The sequence below is a fragment of the Arachis stenosperma genome, chromosome 10, assembly GCF_014773155.1.
Source record: "Arachis stenosperma cultivar V10309 chromosome 10, arast.V10309.gnm1.PFL2, whole genome shotgun sequence".
NCBI lineage: Eukaryota > Viridiplantae > Streptophyta > Magnoliopsida > Fabales > Fabaceae > Arachis > Arachis stenosperma.
This window is the reverse complement of record NC_080386.1, coordinates 95463050-95472365: the sequence shown is the minus strand read 5'-3', so window position 1 is coordinate 95472365 and position 9316 is coordinate 95463050. Positions and strand designations below refer to the sequence as shown.

Sequence of the window (9316 nt, the reverse complement as noted above, 5' to 3'; positions counted from 1 at the left end):
TAATTTTCGAAAAATTACTTCCCTCCTTCCCACATCCTTCTATTTATGGAGTACCACTCTTTCTAAATGCACAATTCGAACCTTATCTAATTAAAGTTCGAATTCATCTTCCCCTTCTTCTTTCTATTTCTCTTTTCCTCTGACATCTCAAGGAATCTCTATACTGTGACATAGAGGATTCCACACTTTCTGTTTCTCTTCTCTTTCATATGAGCAGGAGCAGAGACAAAAGCATTCTTGTTGAGGCTGATCCTGAACCTGAGAGAACCTTGAAGCGAAAGCTAAGAGAAGCCAAAACACAACTCTCTTTAGAGCACCTGACCGAATTCTTCAAGGAAGAAGAACAAATGGCCGCCGAAAACAACAACAATGCCAACAATGCAAGGAAGGTGCTTGGTGACTTTACTGCACCTACTCCTGATTTCTATGGGAGAAGCATCTCTATCCCTGCCATTGGAGCAAACAACTTTGAGCTTAAGCCTCAATTAGTTTCTCTAATGCAACAGAATTGCAAGTTCCATGGACTTCCAATGGAAGATCCTCATCAGTTCTTAGCTGAATTCTTGCAAATCTGTGACACAGTCAAGACTAATGGGGTTAACCCTGAGGTCTATAGACTGATGCTATTCCCTTTTGCTGTGAGAGACAGAGCTAGAATATGGTTGGATTCTCAACCTAAAGAAAGCCTGGACTCTTGGGAAAAGCTAGTCAATGCCTTCTTGGCAAAGTTCTTTCCACCACAAAGATGGAGTAAGCTTAGAGTGGAAGTCCAAACCTTCAGACAGAAGGATGGAGAATCCCTCTATGAAGCTTGGGAAAGATACAAACAATTAATCAGAAGATGTCCTTCAGACATGCTTTCTGAATGGAGCATCATAGGTATTTTCTATGATGGTCTCTCTGAACTATCCAAGATGTCTTTGGATAGCTCTGCTGGAGGATCTCTTCATCTGAAGAAGACGCCTGCAGAAGCTCAAGAATTGATTGAAATGGTTGCAAATAACCAATTCATGTACACTTCTGAAAGGAATCCTGTGAACAATGGGACTAGTCAGAAGAAAGGAGTTCTTGAGATTGACACTCTGAATGCCATATTGGCTCAGAACAAGATATTGACTCAACAAGTCAATTTGATTTCTCAAAGTCTGTCTGGAATGCAAAATGCACCAAACAGTACTAAGGATGCTTCATCTGAGGAAGAAGCTTATGATCCTGAGAACCCTTCCATGGAAGAGGTGAATTACCTAGGAGAACCCTATGGAAACACCTATAATTTTTCATGGAGAAATCACCCAAATCTCTCATGGAAGAATCAAGAGAGACCTCAACAAGGTTTCAATAATAATGGTGGAAGAAACAGGTTTAACAATGGTAAACCTTTTCCATCATCTTCTCAGCAACAGACAGAGAGTTCTAAGCAGAATACTTCTGACTTAGCAACAATGGTCTCTGATCTAATAAAGACCACTCAAAGTTTCATGAATGAAACAAGGTCCTCCATCAGAAATTTGGAAGGACAAGTGGGTCAGCTGAGCAAGAAAGTTACTAAACTCCCTCCTAGCACTCTCCCAAGTAATACAGAAGAAAATCCAAAAGGAGAGTGCAAAGCCATAGACATGGCCGAATATGGAGAGGAAAGAAAGGAGGAGGACGCCACTGAGGAAGACCTCAGTGGGCGTGTACCAATCTCCTCTGAGTTCCTCAATGAGGAACAATGGGAATCTGAGGCTCAAAATGAGACCATAGAGATTCCATTGGACTTACTTCTGCCATTCATGAGCTCTGATGAGTATTCTTCCTCTGAAGAGGATGAGTATGTCACTGAAGAGCAAGTTGCTAAATACCTTGGAGCAATCATGAAACTGAATGACAAGTTATTTGGAAATGAGACTTGGGAGGATGAACCACCCTTGCTCACCAAAGAACTGAATGACTTGTCTAGGCAGAAACTGCCTCAAAAGAGGCAAGATCCTGGGAAGTTTTCTATACCTTGTACCATAGGCACCATGACCTTCAAGAAGGCCTTGTGTGACTTGGGGTCAAGTGTAAACCTCATGCCCCTCTCTGTAATGGAGAAATTAGGGATCTTTGAGGTGCAAGCTGCAAAAATCTCACTAGAGATGGCAGACAATTCAAGAAAACAAGCCTATGGACTTATAGAGGATGTTCTGGTTAAGGTTGAAGACCATTACATTCCTACTGATTTCATAGTCCTAGAGACTGGGAAGTGCATGGATGAATCCATCATCCTTGGCAGACCCTTTCTAGCCACAGCAAAGGCTGTGATTGATGTTGATAGAGGAGAGTTGATCATTCAAGTGAATGAAGAATCCTTGGTGTTTAAGGCCCAAGGATATCCCTCTGTCATCATGGAGAAGAAGCATGAAGAGCTTCTCTCAAAACAGAGCCAAGCAGAGCCCCCACAGTCAAACTCTAAGTTTGGTGTTGGGAGGCCACAACCAAACTCTAAGTTTGGTGTTGAACCCCCACATTCAAACTCTAAGTTTGGTGTTGGGAGGTCCCAACACGGTTCTGAACAACTCTGAGGCTCCATGAGAGTCCTCTGTCAAGCTAATGACAGTAAAGAAGCGCTTGTTGGGAGGCAACCCAATGTTTTATAATTAATTATTTTCTTTTGTTATTTTATCTTTTTTGTAGGTTGATGATCATAAGAAGTCACAAAATCCATTGAAAAAGCAAAAACAGAATGAAAAACAGGAAGAAAAACAGCACACCCTGGAGGAAGAACTCACTGGCGTTTAAACGCCAGTGAGGCTAGCAGTTGGGCGTTTAACGCCCAGTCTGGCACCATTCTGGGCGTTTAACGCCAGAAAGGGGCACCAGACTGGCGTTAAACGCCAGAAAAGGGCTAGAACCTGGCGTTAAACGCCAGAAATGGGCACCAGCCCGGCGTTTAACGCCAGAAATGGCTCAAAACGTGGATTTTGATGCCATTTGGTGCAGGGATGACTTTTCCTTGACACCTCAGGATCTGTGGACCCCACAGGATCCCCACCAACCCCACCACTCTCTCTTCTTCTTCACCCATTCACCAATCACCTCAACATCTCTTTCTCTTCACCACTCACATCCATCCTTCATAAACCACCACTTCTCCCCTTTTTTGGCCGAACCACAAAGCCATCTCCCTCTCTCCCATCTCTTCTTCTTCTACTCTCTTCTTTCTTCTTTTGCTCGAGGACGAGCAAACCTTTTAAGTTTGGTGTGGTAAAAGCATTGCTTTTTGTTTTTCCATAACCATTTATGGCATCCAAAGCCGGTTCAACTGAGAAGGCATGACCTCAAGCCCATCACTAAGAAGAAGATGGAGCAAACAAGAGACCCCTCTCATCAAGAAATCCCTGAGATACCTCAAGGGATGCACTTTCCTCCACAAGACTACTGGGAGCAAATTAACACCTCCCTAGGAAATTAAGTTCTAACATGGGACAACTAAGGGTGGAGCACCAAGAACATGCCATCCTCCTCCATGAAATTGGAGAAGATCAAAGGATCATGAGAGGAGCAACAAAGACAAGGAAGAGACATTGAGGAGCTCAAGCACTCCATAGGATCTTCAAGAGAAAGAAAGAGCCGCCATCACTAAGGTGGACCCGTTCTTTAATCTCCTTGTTCTTTATTTTTCTGTTTTTCGAATTTTAGTGCTTTATGTTTATCCATGTTTGTGTCTTATGATCATTAGTGTCTTAGTGTCCATGCCTTAAAGCTGTGAATATGAATCCATCACCTTTCTTAAATGAAAACTGTTTTTATCACAAAAGAACAAGAAGTACAGGATTTCAAATTCATCTTTAAAACTAGCTTAATTAGTTTGATGTGGTGGCAACACTTTTGTTCTCTGAATGTATGCTTGAACAGTGCATATGTCTTTTGAATTTGTTGTTCATGAATGTTAAAGTTGTTGGCTCTTGAAAGAATGATGAAAAAGGAGACATGTTATTGAGGATCTGAAAAATCAATAAAATGATTCTTGAAGCAAGAAAAAGCATTGCTATTCAAAAAAAAAAAAAAAAAAACCGAAAAAAAAAAACCGAAAAAAAAAGAGAAAAAAAGAAAACGAAAAAAAAAAAATAATAATAAGAGTTGTGATCCAAGGCAAATAAGAGTGTGCTTAAGAACCCTGGACACCTCTAATTGGGGACTTTAGCAAAGCTAAGTCACAATCTGAAAAGGTTCACCCAATTATGTGTCTGTGGCATGTATGTATCCGGTGGTAATACTGGAAAGACAGAGTGCTTTGGGCCACAGCCAAGACTCAAAAAGTAGCTGTGTTCAAGAATCATCATACTTAACTAGGAGAATCAATAACACTATCTGGATTCTGAGTTCCTAAAGAAGCCAATCATTCTGAACCTCAGAGGATAGAGTGAGATGCCAAAACTGTTTGGAGGCAAAAAGCTACTAGTCCCGCTCATCTAATTTGGAGCTATGTTTCATTGATAATTTGGAGTCTATAGTATATTCTCTTCTTTTTATCTTATTTGATTTTCAGTTGCTTGGGGACAAGCAACAATTTAAGTTTGGTGTTGTGATGAGCGGATGATTTGTATGCTTTTTGGCATTGTTTTTAGTATGTTTTTGATATGATCTAGTTAGTTTTTAGTATATTTTTATTAGTTTTTAGTTAAAATTCACTTTTCTGGACTTTACTATGAGTTTGTGTGTTTTTCTGTGATTTCAGGTATTTTCTGGCTGAAATTGAGGGACCTGAGCAAAAATCTGATCCAGAGACCAAAAAGGACTGCAGATGCTGTTGGATTCTGACCTCCCTGCACTCGAAGTGGATTTTCTGGAGCTACAGAAGCCCAATTGGCGCGCTCTCAACGGCGTTGGAAAGTAGACATCCTGGGCTTTCCAGCAATATATGATAGTCCATACTTTGCCCAAGATTTGATGGCCCAAACCGGCGTTCAAAGTCACCCTCAGAATTCCCAGCGTTAAACGCCGGAACTGGCACCTAATTGGGAGTTAAACGCCCAAACTGGCATAAAAGCTGGAGTTAAACGCCAAGAAGAGTCTCTACACGAAAATTACTTCATTACTCAGCCCAAGCACACACCAAGTGGGCCCGGAAGTGGATTTTTATGTCATTTACTCATCTATGTACTAGTTTTCTATAAGTAGGACCTTTTACTATGGTATTTGACATCGAGGAATCTGACACACATCTTGGTAGCTATCTTTGAGTTTTATGCTATCTTAGATCATTGGGAGGCTGGCCATTCGGCCATGCCTAGACCTTATGCTTATGTATTTTCAACGGTGGAGTTTCTACACACCATAGATTAAGGTGTGGAGCTCTGCTGTACCTCGAGTATTAATGCAATTACTATTGTTCTTCCATTCAATTCCGCTTGTTCTTTTACCAAGATATCACTTGTTCTTCAACTTGATGAAGGTGATGATTGACACTCATCATCATTCTCACCTATGAACAAGGTGACTGACAACCATTCTTGTTCTACAAGCATCTGAGGCTTAGTGAATATCTCTTGGATTCCTGATTGCACGATGCATGGTTGATCGCCTGACAACCGAGTGCTCGCCTGACAAACGAGCCAGCCATTCCGTGAGATCAGAGTCTTCGTGGTATAGGCAAGAACTGATGGCGGCATTCAAGAGAATCCGGAAGGTCTAAACCTTGTCTGTGGTATTCTGAGTAGGATTCAATGACTGAATGACTGTGATGTGCTTCAAACCTGTAACCTACTGGGCGTTAGTGACAGACGCAAAAGAGTTATTCTATTCCGGTAGGGGAGGGAACCAAACCGGTGATTGGCAGCACTGTGACAGAGTGTGTGCATTAGCTTTCACTGCGCGGATGGGAGGTAGCTGCTGACAACAGTGAAACCTTACACGAGCTTGCCATGGAAAGGAGTAAGAAGGATTGGATGAAGGCATTAGGAAAGCAGAGAGACGGAAGGGAAGGCATCTTCATACACTTGTCTGAAGCTCTTACACCAATGATATACATAAGTATCTCTATCCTTATCTTTTATGTTATTTTCGTTCATCACCATATACATCTGAGTTTGCCTGACTAAGATTTACAAGATGACCATAGCTTGCTTCAATACTAACAATCTCCGTGGGATCGACCCTTACTCACGTAAGGTTTATTACTTGGACGACCCAGTGCACTTGCTGGTTAGTTGTGCGAAGTTGTGTAATGCCATGGTATTGAGCCACCAAGTTCTTGGAGCCATTACCGGGGATTATTTGAGTTGTGAAAAAGTATTGTTCACAATTTCGCGCACCAAACGCGTGCCTGACAACCACTTTTGTTCTACCTGAAAATAAGCTTAAATGCATATCTCTTGGTCTCCTAGTTCACGACGCATGGTTGCCTCTCCTGACAACAGAGCCTTCCATTCCGTGCGATCAGAGTCTTCGTGGTATAAGCTAGAATCAATTGGCAGTATTCTTGAGATCCGGAAAGTCTAAACCTTGTCTGTGGTATTCCAAGTAGGATATGGGATGGGTTGACTGTGACGCGCTTCAAACTCATGACTGTTGGGCACAGTGACAGTGTGCAAAAGGATCAATGGATCTTATTTCGACACGATCGAGAACCGACAGATGATTAGCCCTACGTAACCCGTAGCCGGACCATTTTCACTGAGAGGACGGATGGTAGCCATGGACAACGGTGATCCCCCAACATACAGCTTGCCATGGAAAGGAGTACGCATGACTGGATGAAAGCAGTAAGAAAGCAGAGATTCAGGAGGAACAAAGCATCCCCATACGCTTATCTAAAATTCTTACCAATGAATTACATTAGTATCTGTAGCCTATTTTATGTTTTATTTATCTTTTAATTATCAAAACCCCATAACCATTTGAATATGCCTGACTGAGATTTACAAGATGACCATAGCTTGCTTCAAGCTGACAATCTCCATGGGATCGACCCTTACTCACGTAAGGTATTACTTGGACGACCCAGTGCACTTGCTGGTCAGCTGCACGGAGTTGTGAAGAAGTGTGAGAATCACGATTCCGTGTACCAAATTTTTGGCGCCGTTGCCGGGGATTGTTCGAGTTTGGACAACTGACGGTTCATCTTGTTGCTTAGATTAGGTATTTTTCTTTTTTTATTTTCTTCTTCAGAATTTTTAAGAATGAATTCTAGAGTTTCAGATGATGTTTTTATCATCACAGGAGCCTTGTTGATTCCCATCAATTTGGCTGTTGTATGTAATGTCCTGCTGAAGCTTGGTTAGCCATGTCTAATCCTTTTAAACTGAAGCTTTAGACTAACATTGCACGATTCCTGGAATTCTTATTAAAAATTTTGAGCTTCTTATTTTCTTTTTCAAAATAGTTTTCGAAAAAATACAAAAAATTATAAAATCATAAAATCAAAAATATTTTTGTGTTTCCTCTTTGAGTCTAGTGTCAAATTTTAAGTTTGGTGTCAATTGCATATTTTTATTTTTCTAGCATTTTTCGAAAACTCATGTATGTGTTCTTATTGATCTTCAAGTTGTTCTTGATGATTTTCTTTGTCTGATCTTTAAATTCTCTTGTTTTGTGTCTTTTGTTGTTTGTTATGTGCATTCTCAAATTGTTAGTGTCTCTAGTATGAAAATTTCTAAGTTTGGTGTCTTGCATGTCTTTTTTTTTTCTTAAAAATTTTCAAAAATATGTTCTTGATGTTCATCATGACCTTCATAGTGTTCTTGATGTTCATCTTGACACTCAAAGTATTCTTGCATGCATCCCTTGTTTGATCTTAGTCTTTCATGATTAGTTCCATTTTGTTGTTTTTCTCTCTCATCATTAAAAATTCAAAAAAAATTCAAAAATATATCTTTTCAAGTCAGTAATACAGAGAATTGAAGATTCAGAACATACAGCAGATGAATTACAGAGAAAAAGCTGGGCGTTCAAAATGCCCAGTAAGGAAGAATTTCTGGCGTTTAAATGCCAGCCAGAGTACCTGGCTGTGCATTTAACGCCCAACGAAGTAGCCAAGTGGGCGTTAAACGCCAGAATGGATACCATTCTGGGCGTTTAACGCCAGGATAACAACAAGGAGGTAATTTTGTTTTCAATTCAAATTTTTTTCAATTTTTCAAGTTTTAAAACCAATTTTTCAAAATCAAATCTTTTTCATTTTTCTTTTAATATTTTGGAAAATTCCTTGCTAACAATTAATGTTGTGATTCAAAAAATTTCAAGTTTGTTACTTTTTTGTTAAGAAATGTTCAATATTTGAATTTTAGAATAATATCTTTTAATTTCTTGAAAGTCAAGTCATCAATTTTAAAAAAATCAAATCTTTTTTTAAATTGTTTTTCAATCGTATCTTTTCAATCATATCTTTTTAAATCATATCTTTTTCAAATCACATCTTTTTAAATTTTAATTTCAAAATCTTTTTCTAACTTCTCATATTTTCAAAACTTACTAGTTCTTATCTTTTTCAAAACAACTTAACTACTTTTCTCTCTCTAATTTTCGAAAATCACTAACAACTTTTTCAAAATTCTTTTTAATTAACTAATTGTTTTAAACTCTAATTTTATTTTATTTAAAAATTTTTGAAAATTCTCTCTCTCCTATCTCTTTCTATTTAATCACTAACACTTATCCTCCTTTAATAATTCGGACCCCCTCCCTCTCTATAAGTTTGAATTTTTCTCTCTACCTCATCCTTCTATTCTTCTTTTCCTCTGACACATCAAGAAATCTCTATACTGTGACATAGAGGATTCCATACTTTCTTTGTTTTCTTCTCTTTCATATGAGTAAGAACAAAGATAAAGGCATTCTAGTTAAAGCTGATCCTGAACCTGAAAGGACTCTGAAGAGGAAGTTAAGAGAAGCTAAAGCACAACTCTCCGGAGAGGACCTGATAGAAATTTTCGAAAAAGAAGAAGACATGGCAGCCGAAAATAACAACAATGCCAACAATGCAAGGAAAGTGCTTGGTGACTTTACTGCACCAACTCCCGACTTCTATGGGAGAAGCATCTCTATTTCTGCCATTTGAGCAAACAAATTTGAGCTTAAGCCTCAATTAGTTTCTCTGATGTAACAGAATTGCAAGTTTCATGGACTTTCATTGGAAGATCCTCATCAGTTCTTGGCTGAATTTTTGCAAATCTGTGACACTGTTAAGACTAATGGAGTTGATCCCGAGGTATACAAACTTATGCTTTTCCCTTTTGCTGTAAGAGACAAAGCTAGTATATGGTTGAACTCACAACCTAGAGACAGCCTGAACTCTTGGGAAAAGCTGGTTAATACCTTCTTAGCTAAATTCCTTCCACCTCAAAAGATGAGT

At 39.4% G+C, this 9316-nt stretch overlaps 1 non-coding gene across 1 annotated transcript; it reads right to left on the bottom strand.

The window, feature by feature from the left end:
- Nucleotides 1–752: 752 nt before the first annotated feature.
- On the bottom strand, nucleotides 753–860 carry LOC130958977 (small nucleolar RNA R71). Its single transcript, XR_009078074.1, has one exon. It is a non-coding gene; the product is annotated as a small nucleolar RNA R71 (small nucleolar RNA).
- Between the last annotated feature and the right edge of the window lie 8456 nt (nucleotides 861–9316).